The 13,210-nt window shown below is 41.3% G+C and overlaps 1 protein-coding gene across 1 annotated transcript in view; it reads right to left on the reverse strand.

Annotated features, from left to right (window-relative positions):
- Positions 1-1,520: 1,520 nt before the first annotated feature.
- LOC134220851 (WD repeat-containing protein 37) overlaps positions 1,521-13,210 on the reverse strand; it is a 35,051-nt gene continuing 23,361 nt past the window's right edge. Inside the window, exon 4 of the mRNA XM_062700018.1 lies at positions 1,521-1,684. The gene's annotated coding sequence lies outside the window, so the exon portion shown is untranslated. The remainder of the gene's footprint in view (positions 1,685-13,210) is intronic.

The following is a 13,210-nucleotide window of genomic DNA, read 5'->3' on the forward strand; positions in this document are numbered from 1 at the left end:
ATACTTTTATCTCCTTCGGTTGTCAATTCGCTCGGATGTAATTCTTTTTCGCCATCGCCGCATTGGAGATGTGAACCAGTGGCGTTAGTCGTATACTCGGTCAAGCCGGAATAGCCACGTAGCTATTTTAGTTATGTGCCTATTCGCTAACTTGGGTCTATGCAAAGCCTCACAATATTTTGTTTTTAGTGTTTGGTTAATAAGACGTACCGTGTAGTGCATTCTGACGGATAATCCTTGAAATTGTTATGGTCGTAACATTCTCTGGAGATTTCGAGGAAATCCGAAGAGTTCCTATCATTTCAGGAGGTCATGATGGCTGTATGATGCACAGACTGGATCCTTGGGGACACTCCGGCGTGGCACTCCCAAGCAGCAGTTAGATTAGTCTTTCCATCCAAAGTCTCAATTAATGGGCATCACCTATCCTAAACCGGAAACTCATCAGGTTCCTCAGGTGTCCATCGATCGAGAATTGACCACTCCATCATTTTCAAGCGATCTGGCTCAGATCGAGAAGCCTTATGAACCCTTATCAAGACCGCATAGAACAAATATCATGGCCACTCGGTATCTGGCGCAATCGTTGATTGACACAGACTGCTATAGAACTGGAGCTGACTTGTGAATAAGTTATGGATTGGGAATCTGTAAAATAGCTTAGATGTCGGTTTTATTATCCTTAGGCGCCGGCTTTGAGTAGACCTAGTGATCCAGCTGATGATTCTGCTTATCATGGGTCACATAAGCGTAAAATTTGCTTTCTTATCGAAGACTTTCTCATTCGATAGCCTTGAAGTGGAACATTTTGCAGGGTTTCTCTATCCATTTCATACAATAAACACAACTTTAGAAATTGTTTGCATTCGAAGTGTTGATAATTTGTATTGTTTGATCATTTTGGTAATTGCGTTGAAAATTTTAAACATATGAGATGTAAACAAATGCAAATGTATATCTTTGCGCCGTCCTCATTCTTACTCAATAAACCGGGTTAGTTACCTAATTAATACCGAATATTTTAAGGCTCAACATATGATACCATTTAACATAACAATGAGATTCAGCACTTGAAACCAAGCGTGAATTTGAAGCTAATATAACTCATATAACAGCACCTACGAATCCAAAACAAACACTTAACTAAGGTTCTATCCTGCCGGTGAAACAGGATTCAACGTGATCTGACTTAGCGTTTCTTCAACGTTTACTGATATATTTTGTTAAAGTCGACGTGCAAATACAAATTACGTCGCACAATATGTTCTGATGATGATGTCTTCTCTACGCTGGTGACAGATCTAGCTAAAGTTGCGTGTAGTATTTATATTGTCCTCTTTCTTTTAAAATTCCTCTATGGCATCCGAGTTCCTTGATATTAATAAGTTTGGTGCAACAATCACAGTTACTCACTTTTTAAGTTGTGTTATTATTTCGATTTAAATACTCGTAAAACACTGCTAAGGTTTCAAATATGGTTCACTACTGTTTATAAACCGAAGTGGTGCCTGTCGATAGTGTCGTTTAATGGTGCATGTGGTGTAAAACTCTACTAGCTGCTTCCAAAGATGTAATTATGAAGGCATCTGATAGTCCTGATATTATTTTCGGTGTGGTTAGGTAAGATCGTGGGTTTTGCTTTGGCCTGAGCTCACCGAGTTGTGTCATTCGAAGGTTCTCAGTTCTATCCAAGTAATTGAGATTCCAAATATGCAAAAGATTCAAAACAACAAGGATAAGTCCAACTATGATGTATTTATGTATGTCGACACACGAAAAGTCTTTCTCAATTTTTAAAACACTACAGTCACATTTTACTTGTTAGGATACTTTCAATTAGACTATGAATACTTGGGTTAAAACGAAAGCAAATAAAATATGAGATTGCCTACTACAAAACTGAATGTTATCACAATTGAAAGCTACGAATTCGCTGAGTTGACAGAATAAAGTTAGCCCAAATAATGAAAGTCGATGAGCTATTTGCTACGCCCAACGTGCGAATATTAACTGCATCCCGAAACCCAAACTTATCATTTGACTCTTGACTGAATATTCTGAATATGAAAAATATTCCACGAATTTCTAATGCAAAATGGGCAACTTCACTACCTTAGACTGACTTGGTCTGAATGAGTTTGTCGGGAGAAAGTACAGTAAAACCTGTTTTCTGAATATTGACATTTTATCTGGTGCAGTGGCTGCAGGGTGGTTTGTTTTCATCGATTTCTTGATTATAAAGTAAGATGTATAGAAATATATTCCCTCCTACTTTAAACACATAGAGGAAATGTTGCGATCTCCATCTCACTGAACATATATTCATTTCATCTGAAACAAAGAAATACGTGCTCACTGCTCACTCTGAAAAAAACCACAAGAATAAGAATAAGATCAAGTTCCTTTTAATTGCTTAGTTTTGATTAGATGAACATCAGAACCATCAGATGAAATCCAGGAGCAGTTCCCCTACTCCCAGGTCTCGCAAGTTTTCAAACTTGAGGGTACCCTTTCATATTTTCGCCTCCTCTCAGACGCAGTTCTTGGAACTCCTTTTGAGGAACAACTTCGCGCTATTCCAGCCCGCTGGAAGCATTTTTACGATCCATGCTTCGTTTGCTGTTCGCATGTCCTTCACATAGTCAAGTTGATCTTCGGTTAGATGGATAAATCTCTCATCCCTTGCCATGCGCTCTTCAAGGTTCTTTTTCTTCTGCTCTTTGACCGTCGCTGTGTCTTCCGGGAGTTTGCTTGCATACTCCCCGTCATGGGTGACCTTTTCCATGCAGTTTAGCATTTTTTATTTTCCATAAAGACCCTAACTTGGAACCTCAAGTTGCTAAAATTTTCTCCATTGGACAACCACAACTTTTATTCGGCCATTTCAAACAGGACAAGTTATCAGCGTTATGGGCTCATAACCTAATAAATCTGCCAGCTACAAAGATTGGCTTCACAGGACAAATTTCGAAGGTCAAATTTGACTATACCCTGAAGACGAATATCCAAAACCTTGGAAATATTTCGCTTCTGAGGGCATGTAGATATATCCGAAATTTTGGGGTCATATACCCCATTGTTTGATAATTATAAACACTCAATCATGTTAAGTCATCCTGATCGTTTAGACAGTGATCAATTTTCAGGAATAGGAGATGTTCAAGTTACTCCAAAGCGTTCTCGAGTTCACCGATTATCTACCAGATTGGTTGGCCTTTGAGATGTTCTCATCGTCGCTATCCGGTCCAAAGGGATATGCGCATCATGTAAACCCACTTTTCTTGAATACGAGATGATACTCCAAAACGTTGTCGAGTTCAGTTCATAGTATCTATCAGATCAATCATGACTTTTGTAATGTCCTCATCGTTAGTATGAACTCAATCCTGTTCAAAACGCTAATTTTTTCACTTATTACTATTACAAGCAAGGCTTCACTTATTACTTTTTCAATTGAAAGCTTTGACAGACCTTTTTGGTTCTCCAAAACGTCCTGGAGATCAGAACATGCGATCTATACGATTAACCTTCCTAGTGCATTAAAAAAAGTGACACATAGTTCATCAGCCCCCCAGCTTGAATTCGCTCCCAAAAGTTCATTTTCGGACCGATTCTCAATCTTTTGGAACCAAATTGAAGGTATGATTTTGGCAATGTAGCCATTCTGGTTCCCAGGAATCGATTTTGGAGGAATACAGATTCTTAGGCCAATTTTTGCGAAGAGCGAGGTTTTTTCCAAAGCTTTTCATTATCGAATTCTGAGTAACAAATGATTGTGGTGACCCATTTTTATGGACCTGGGTGCAAAGATGTTATCGATAATTTAGTAATTTGCGTTCGATCATTTGGTAGTTTGTCAATAACTCATTCCAGAAGCTGAATTTCAAAATGTGTATGGTGGACTTCTAGTGGAAGGTTTTCTACAATTGCCTAATGGTTCGTTGTTTAAACTCCACTAGTAGCGAAGTCGTAACTATAGTTCCAGTAACTTAGTCTAAATGATAACAAAATTCCAATCATTTAGTTAAAGTTACTGAACCTAACGCTATAACTCCGTTATTAGTTGAATTCTAATAACGGACCATTAGGAGTTGTAGAAAAACCTTCACCAAAAAGTCCATCAACATATTTGAAATTCGCTTAGAAAAGTTATGACAATCTACTAAATGATCGAACGCAAATTCAAATAATCGATAACCTACCTATTGGCACCGGAAGATCCACAACGTCCGTAAAAGTGGTCAATTTATGAAACTCATCATAGAAGAGCGCATTTTTTCCAAAGCTTTTGATTATCGTTCTTTAAGTTACAAATGATTGTGGTGACCCATTTTGGTGGACCTGGGTGGCCACCGGAGGTCCTCCATAGGATCCGGAACATACGTAGAAGTGGTCAATTCATGGAACTCATCCTTGAAAAGCGCGATTTTTTTAAAGCTTTTCATTGTCGAACGCTGAGTAACAAATGGTTGTGGTGATTCATTTTGATGGACCTGGTTGGCCACCAAAGGTCCTCCAGAAGATCTGGAACGTCCGTAAAATTGGTCAATTTATGAAACTCATCATAGAAGGCCGCATTTTTCTTCCAAAGCTTTCCATTGTCGAACGCTGAGTGACAAATGATTATGGTGATCCTTTGTAATAGACCTGAGTGGCCACCGGAGGTCTTTCAGAAGAAAGGAAAGTCCACAAAAAAGGTCAATTCACTAAAGCCATCATAGAAAGGCTCAGTTTGATTCCACGTCGAGCATCCGTGCGAGACAGCTGTATATTCCGCGTACGGTCGATTCTTATTCCGGTTTTTTTTCTTCAAGTCAGGTTTTTTTTACCGTGACTGTGAACTTCAAAGTGCTAGAGTAAAAGTTGTGCTTTTTGTAGCAAATATTGAAAAAGATTTCGTTGTTTTTGGCAAAAACACTTTTTTTTTGCAAAACTCATCGGCGTCCATCGTCACGCCGGCGAAGTCATCATCGCCAAAAGCCGACAGTCCCAACACCATCATCACTGATCGTGCGCCTCCTCCAACACAGGCGTTGTTGTCCCGACACCCGCCGCTGTAGCCTCGATAGCGGCACGGACATTGGGCCGTCCGTTTGGTGTGTGCTGCTACAAATGCCAGCCGGTGAAATAGTAGTGTGAAGACCAAGTATAAGGCTAAGTATATTTTTGATCTCTCTCTCTCTCTCTCTCTCTGGTCGTAACCCCTTTCTTCTCCTCTTTTGATAATTTGAACCACGTCTGTTTTGATAATCCGTTTTCCTGTGTTTTGTTAATTAGTTTTGTGTCATCTTTCCTGATCCCTGTTTTATTGTGTGTGCCTCGCTGCTGCGAGACATTTGAAGTCTGCAATGCGCGAAGGCGATGATGGTGGGAGTGCATCATATCCCTTGTCAAATAATGCTTTGTTGCCTTCTGAATGCTCTGTGCCAAAATAAAATGGAAACTAGCAACTACTCCCCGCCTCAAGGCCTACCCTCAAGACTCTAGTGGGCCGTATGTTGTTTTCTTCCTACCTAAATGCAAACGGTTGAATATAAGTCAGATCAGCAAGGTTCTGGAAAGGCGATTCTCGTCTGTCACGACCATTGACCTGGTTGGGTCCAGTAAGCTTCGCGTCACGGTCAGTGATCGCAAACAGGCCAACGAGATTGCACCTGTGAGCTTTTCACTCTTGAATATAAAGTCGATTACCATCAGCAGTGTGTGAGATCGCGAGGGTGGTGACGGAGGGAAGTATGACATGTGACGATTTGAAACAAAGATCCTAGTTTTAAGAACGTTTCTCTGTTTCCTGTTGCGATACTGGATTGCAAACAAATGTAAGGGAGAGGAGAGGGAGAGAGAGGGAGAGAAGCGGATTTATTCCCCGTCTGACTCTTTCTGTGTCATCTGCCGTCATCCACACTGCCTGACTACGTAGTGATTGACAAACTTCGTCTACCTGTTCGGCTGTATGTACCGAAGGTGATGAACTGTGTTCATTGCAAGCAGCTGGGCCACACCGCTCAGTACTGCTGCAATAAACCTTGCTATGCATCGTGCGAAGAGAAGCATGTGGATGGCGTGTGCAAGTCCGCTTCACCAGTTGTTTCTGACACTATCTAATAGTCTCTTCCTTTGGACGATCAAGGTAGCTCGACCCCGAAGTTGGAAATGGGGCCTTTGTATTCAAAGGCTCAACGAGGAAACGAGTAAAAAAGCCAGCGTCCCTCGAAAGCCAGAAAACAGCCTCAAAGTGAGCCCCATTCAACATGGCGAAATCAAACGCAGGTGGAACTCAAAACTTCAACTTTTGTGATTTCACATCAGGATGAACGAGTTTCCACCGCTTGGGAACTAAAATCCCAGATGCTCGATTTCTCAACCAGAAAGAGAGCATAGATATAAACGGATCAACCTCCAGGCGCTCCAATGTACACATTTCTGGCGTCGTGGAGCTCATCCTCAAATTGTGTATGCTTCAATCCGTGAAGAACATAGTCAAAGCGTTCTTCCAATTCTGACTTCTCTCCTGAACAGATGGCTAAAAATGCCCTCGCAGGTCATTCGTATCCTTCGATGACTAATTTCGTCGATAAGGCTCATATGATTTCGATTCTACAGTGGAACTGTCGAAGTACTTCCAAGATGATATTTTTAAATTTTAAGTTAACAAAATAAAAACGATATTTTTGCTTTATGAAACATGACATTAAACCTTCATTTCCGATTCTAACATCATTCTCGCAATCAGGAAAATCCATATGGAGGGTGCTTTTAGGGATCAAAAACAGCACTCCTTCTATAGGTCGATTTTGCTCCGATGTCAGGCACGGAAGCTGTCGCATGTCAGGTGACTATTCGAGGAAAAGACCTCATGTCGCCTCGATATTTCTTCCTCCAAACACCGCGATATCTCGAGAGATCTCTTGCATCCTGCTCGATTAATACCCGAGCCACGGTCCAATGGTGGGATTCGAGTGTACCTTTATCTCGAGAAATCCGCCGCGTTTAAACAATTTCGCAAACATGGTTCGATCGTACTTCACAAACGGTACATTGCGCTCGAGTCCAGTTCAGAAGCTGGTCAAAGTGAAGAAACGCGGATATTGGCGCACTTTTTTGAAGGTTTATCGCGCGACCTCAGAAACTCTGTGGACCGTCGTCAGAAGAATGCGCAACCGTCGTCCGTAAACGAAGATCGTGAAAGCTCGTCGCGGTGGATACTCGACTTCCCAAAGAAAGTTTGTCCAGATTCGGTGCCGTTGAAGCAAGAGTCACGTGATGCTTTTGCTGACAGGGATGATATGGATCGGCCCTTTTCGTGATTGAATTCTCGCTTGCTCTCCTTTCATATAACAATTCCAGTGATGGATAGAATAAGGTTCAATTTGCTTAAAAACCTCCCAGACGTCGCGAAGAGGCGCCTATTGAGCTTGTTTAACCAGTTACTGAAGTGCAACATTATTCAGGATGATTGGAGGCAAGTGAGGATGATAGCCATTCCGGCTAGACGAGTGGATTGAATCGAATGGTTTGTTGTCAGATACACAATTTGGTTTTCGCAGGGAAGGGGAACGTCTGTCTTGCGTTCTTTCAGAAATTTAGTTAAGAGCAAATGGCTCAATATTTTTGGACAATAAGGGGCTTTTGATTAAGTTTGCGTCGATGTCTTATCCGACAAGCTCCACGCGTGTGGACTATCTCAATTTTGAACAATTATTAGTACAATTTGTTGTCAGAGAAGCGTATGAGTTTTCTCATGGACTTGGCACTTCACGAATTCTTCATGGGTCTCCCTCAGGGTTCATGTTTGAGCGCTCTTCTTTACATTTTTACGTGATGAATGTCTAATCCGTGCTCGTTAGGACAACTTGCGGATGACTGCGTTGTATCCATTTCGGGGAACCGCAGTTGATCTGCAAGATCATACAGATTCTCTGGACAATTTGTCCACTTGGGCTACAAGCTGGGTATCGAGTTCTCTCGGAGAAAACTGAGATGGTTATCTTTCAAAAACATAAGCCGTCAAATTTTCCTCCAATTGATGGGTAAGACAATCACTCATAGCACGTCTTCTAAATACTTCAGGTCTGTTCGACTCGATATGCACCTTCGAAGCACATTACGTATCTGACACAAAATGCCAGAAACGAATCAATTTCATCGAACAATCACGGGAACATGGTGGGTACGCACTTCGAAGATCTTATCACGTTGACCGAACAACCATTCTTCGGTCCTCGAATACGGTAGTTTCTGTTTTCAGTCGCGCTAAAACACAAAGCTTCAACGGATGCAGTACCGCTGTCTCGTATCGCGTGGGTTGAATTCGACTCCGATGAGTACTGCCTCTGAAGATCGTTTTGCGGAATTATCGCTCGGTTTCTCATCCGTTGTGAGGTTCTCAATCCATTGGTCATTTACAACTTCGAGAAACTGCTCAACAAAACCCTCAATCTCGATACATGAGTATCACTGGTATATGACGCTGGAGGTAGCTATCTTCGGATGTCACCAATCGTTCTAATTTCTTAGACTTTAAATTTCCTCTGTCTGATCTGTCTTCATTATTTCAGCAAATACGGCACGCCAGCGAGGGAAGAAGCTTTTTGACAGACGGGTCAAAATGGATGACTCCACTGGTTTCTGAGTTTTTACATTTTCATAGCGCCTACTTTAAGCTGAAAGGGCCTAGTTCCGTGTATACCGCTGATTGCAGCTACATACTTCACACAGACAAACAGACATAACACTCGTCAAACTCATCGTTCACTGATTTACTGGTCAATTCAAATAATCATTAGTTGGCCAATCGATCACTCGTGGCGCGCACATCAGTTGCTCGAGTTTGACGTTTGCTCACTATCGCCATCTGGTTCGTGATTTGCTAAACTAACTGAAATCAACAGATGTCGTTAGTGTTGAACGACGATGAATTTGATGAGTAAATGTTCAATGTGTTATGTCTGTTTGTCTGTCTATTCCTGTATGTGCATCCCTACCTCCTGACCACTTCTTTATCTTTACCGACAGTCTAGCGTTCACAATCACCATGCAGGTCCCTTCTATTGCTCGATCCGGAAATGAGAAAGCGGACTCTTGGCTAAGGCGCTGTGGAAGGTGATATTTACAGCAAATCACCTTCGATGATTTTTTCTCATTAGTTCGTCAGGAAACATTGATCAGGTGGCAACAGTAATGGACAAATGGGAAGTTGGGTAGATTGGGGCATTCAATTCGCCCGCAGGTGTCGAAGCGTCCATGGTTCAAAATTTAAATATGGGACGAGACTTCATTCGTCTAATGTCCAATCACTACACTTTAAACGCACATCTTTTCAGAGTGGAGCTCTCGGATAGCAATCTCTGTGATTGCTGCGAGGATTAATTATGTCGTGTGGGCGTGCGAGGAGAATCGCGGCCCTAGATCTGCATTAACTGAACATCTCCGGATCCGAGGAAAACAACCAGGCCTATATTATGGGGGCCTCTAGCCGTTGATAAGACGCGCGGCTACAAATGAACCATGCTGAGGGTGGCTGGGTTCGATTTCGGTGCCGGTCTAGGCAATTCTCGATTGGAAATTGTCTCGACTTCCTGCATAAAAGTATCATCGTGTTAGCCTCATGAACGAATGCAAAAATGGTAACCTGGCAGAAACCTCGCAGTTAATAACTGAAGAGTGCTTAATGAACACTAAGATGCGAGGCGGCTCTGTCCCAGTGTGGACGTAATGCCAATAAGAAGAAGAAGAGACAGCAGCCTATTAGAGAAGTTTGGCGGGCCTTGATCAGCTGTCCTTCGTCCACCAATTTGTAAAAGTTGCTGATGTAAAACTGTAATCTTAGTCTGCTCATCCCTTTGACTGTCGTGCCGTACCCCATAACGAATGTCTTCCTCTCATTGTTGTCTCCCAAGAAAATGTTTGTTTGTCCGTTACAGATGTGAAACATCGCCAAGAATGTCAACTATGTGAACATCAGCATCGTAGTTACTTAAGCATCCTAAATTCCTTCATTTTCTTCTGTATTATTGTATTCCTAACCTCGACCAAATCGAGTCATTCAGTTTGCCAAAACTAACTACCCAGTAACATTTAGGTTTTATAATGCTCTTGAAGACCATAATTTACTCTACAAGAGTGTAATAAACAGCATAAAACCAAATTGTTACTAGGGTATGTATAAAGAAACGAATTGTCGTTATGGAAACATCGGAACATCGTGCCACTCATGTGCACCAATTGCAGTCAGACAACGTGGACGACCCAAACTGCTAGATCAGCAGTTTATCCATTAATCCACGAACGCGTGGTGCGTTCTCTCCTTTGGCAGCTTTGGACAATCACCGGTGGTGCTGTATTGTGTTAGTATTATTAATAAAAATGTTTTAGAGTTACTAAGTCTTTTTAAAAGTGAATCCATATCACGATTCCCATAAGTGGTGTCAGAAGTGGGACCGTGAGGCTTTTAAAAGTGGTAAAAATCCGTCGCACGCGAACCTGCAACAACGTGATCATCAAACCCCTCGGATGTGATATTTTACGTGAGTAACTCTTTTATTATCTTTATAAAATAATCCCTAAAACAATGCCAGAGACCAGACAGTCAGAGATTGAGGCGCTGAAGGCTGAAATTGATCAACTAAGGCATTGATGACGTAGGGAATAGTAGTAAATTTACTATCTGATCCCATCAAGAACCTATCAGTTTCGGTAGTAGAAAGAACTTTCAAGCTGGCTAAGGGAAGTAGACGAGCTATAGAAATGTTCAAGATAAAGGGCCAACAGCCAGCCCGATTCACTAAGCTCTATGTATATTAGAGCGATTAAAATAAAATTAGAGGAGACGCTCGCGCGATTGTATGCGCAAATGGCGATCCTGATATCATTGGTGGTATCAAACAGATCCTGTTAGAACAATACGGTGATCGATTTGACTTTGCGACAAATGTTCGACACTGTTTCATAAGAAAAGTGATAAAGTCACCTGAAATTCTTCAACGAATTTAATCTCCTTACAAAGACTAAAATCTAACTTGAATTCCAATCCCATCACAGGAAAGGGAATCATAGATATTTTAACCGTTACTCGATATCTCGACAATATCGGAGAACCTTTATCCTATCATTTGATTATCCAACTAAAACCTTAGAAGATGCAATAGAGTCGGTGTGTATAACCAGAACGCGAAATTAGATCTAGACCCGAAATCTCAATTCAACAAATTTCCCAACAAAAGCAACGGCCCTGAGCAGCTCCCTAAGACATTCAAATTCAAAACCCCATACCTGGAACCCGATGCAAAACAAAATTTATCGAGTTCCACGCGAACGAAGTGGAGCGACGGACGACAGAGTGACGATAGGGATGACAATGTGCAAGGTAGAGCGATGCAACCCAACGTGTCAAATTTTCTAGAGGAAGATGATCTCTCAACAACGTAAATTTTATACCGTTTATTCGTACAAGTCTAATAAGGGATATTGAATTTCTTGATAGACACTGGAGCGAATAAATCGTACATTAATCCGGAGCACGTGTTAAAGTGCCAAGAAACCAACCGACCCGTAATGTGACTAATAAAATGGTACTTTGTTATGATAAAGTTCATGTCAATATCTTTCCTAAAGGCTTCGCAAAACGTTACCGTACCACGTATTCAGATTCCATAACTTTTCGACGGTCTTATCGGATTGAAACTTTAGCTACTATTAATGCCAAAATCGGTGCTGGTAGCCATGAACTTTCGATTGGGAATATAAAATATCCTCTAGATAAATACTACACAAGCACCATGAATTTTCAGGAAGAAACGTAATCAGTAATCAGTATCCCTCTGAATCGATTACTGTAGACGAGCATTCTCATTGAGGAAGAAATTAGACGACAGGTGTCACTTACGACCTGGCCTTTATGCGGCTAGAAATAATCGTCATCACTCGTTTACTACTAGGCAAGCCAAACTGGAGAGATTAAAACCGTGAATGAGAATGAACGTTTCTTCTCAATCAGCATGAAACTTTCGCAGCTAACTCCTGCAGAACATTTGAATAAAGAAGGGTTAAATTATTAGCAACTCTTCGGCCTTCAAGGTGTTTTCTTCCATGATGGACAGAAATTGGATTTCACCCATCAAGTAAAGCACAAAATAGAAACCGGTGAAAGTAGCCCCATTCAAACGAACTTACAAGTACCCATACCATCTACGGTTAAAATGAAGTGAGCAAATTCAGAAAATGTTGGAGACTGGAATCATAACAGAATCCTCTTCTCCATGGACTTCCCGATCTGGGTGGTCCCAAAGAAAACGGATAATTCAGGTATAAAGAAATATCGTGTAGTTGTAGATTATAGGAAACTGAATAAATTAACGCCTGCGAATAGATATCCTATACCGAGATCAGCGAAAGCACAGAAAGCCTTGGAAAAGCACAGTACTTTTCTTTACTCGATTTAGATGGTTTCACCAGGTAGAGTGGAGCCGAATGATATTCCAAAGACAGCAATGTTTTAGGAATGCCGTTCGGTTGAAGACTGCGCCCGCGACATTCCAACGTTTAATGGATGCTGTTCTGCGAAACATCTGAGGATAAGATGTTTCGTCTATATGGACGAATCATTATCTTTCAACTTCTTAGATGAGCATATGAAGGACATTCAGAAAATCTTACAACCCTTAAAGATCTAACCTTAAGGTACAATCGATAAGTCTAAATTTCTTCGTAAGGAAGTAGAATTCCTTGGACACGTCGTCTATACAGACGGGGTGAAACCGAACCAAAGAAAGTTGAACAATTAAAATTGGCCTCTCAAAACATCAAAAGAACTAAGTCGTTTCTCGGAACAATCTCCTACACAGAAGATTTGCTGGATTTGCGAAATTGCAAAACCAATGACGCCAACTTGGCAAGAACAAATCAATTACTACCAATCCTGAATATGAATCTGCCTTCGCTAAATTAAAGGATATCATGAGTACAACACTACTCTTGAGACTGACTTACTGACGCAAATGGTAGATGGACACGAAAGACCAATTGCGTACCTTTCGCGAACACTGACAAAAGCAGAGGAAAATGTTCCCACTGCGAAGAACTTTAGCTATCTATTTCGCTGCAAAGAAATTTCGATTACATTTGTATGAGAGAAGTTTTATTTTACACGGACCATGGCCATTGACGAACAGGCGTGATTGATCCAAAAGTTGGCAGCAGCACTCGAAGAATT

Source organism: Armigeres subalbatus, chromosome 1 (genome assembly GCF_024139115.2).
Source record: "Armigeres subalbatus isolate Guangzhou_Male chromosome 1, GZ_Asu_2, whole genome shotgun sequence".
Lineage (NCBI taxonomy): Eukaryota > Metazoa > Arthropoda > Insecta > Diptera > Culicidae > Armigeres > Armigeres subalbatus.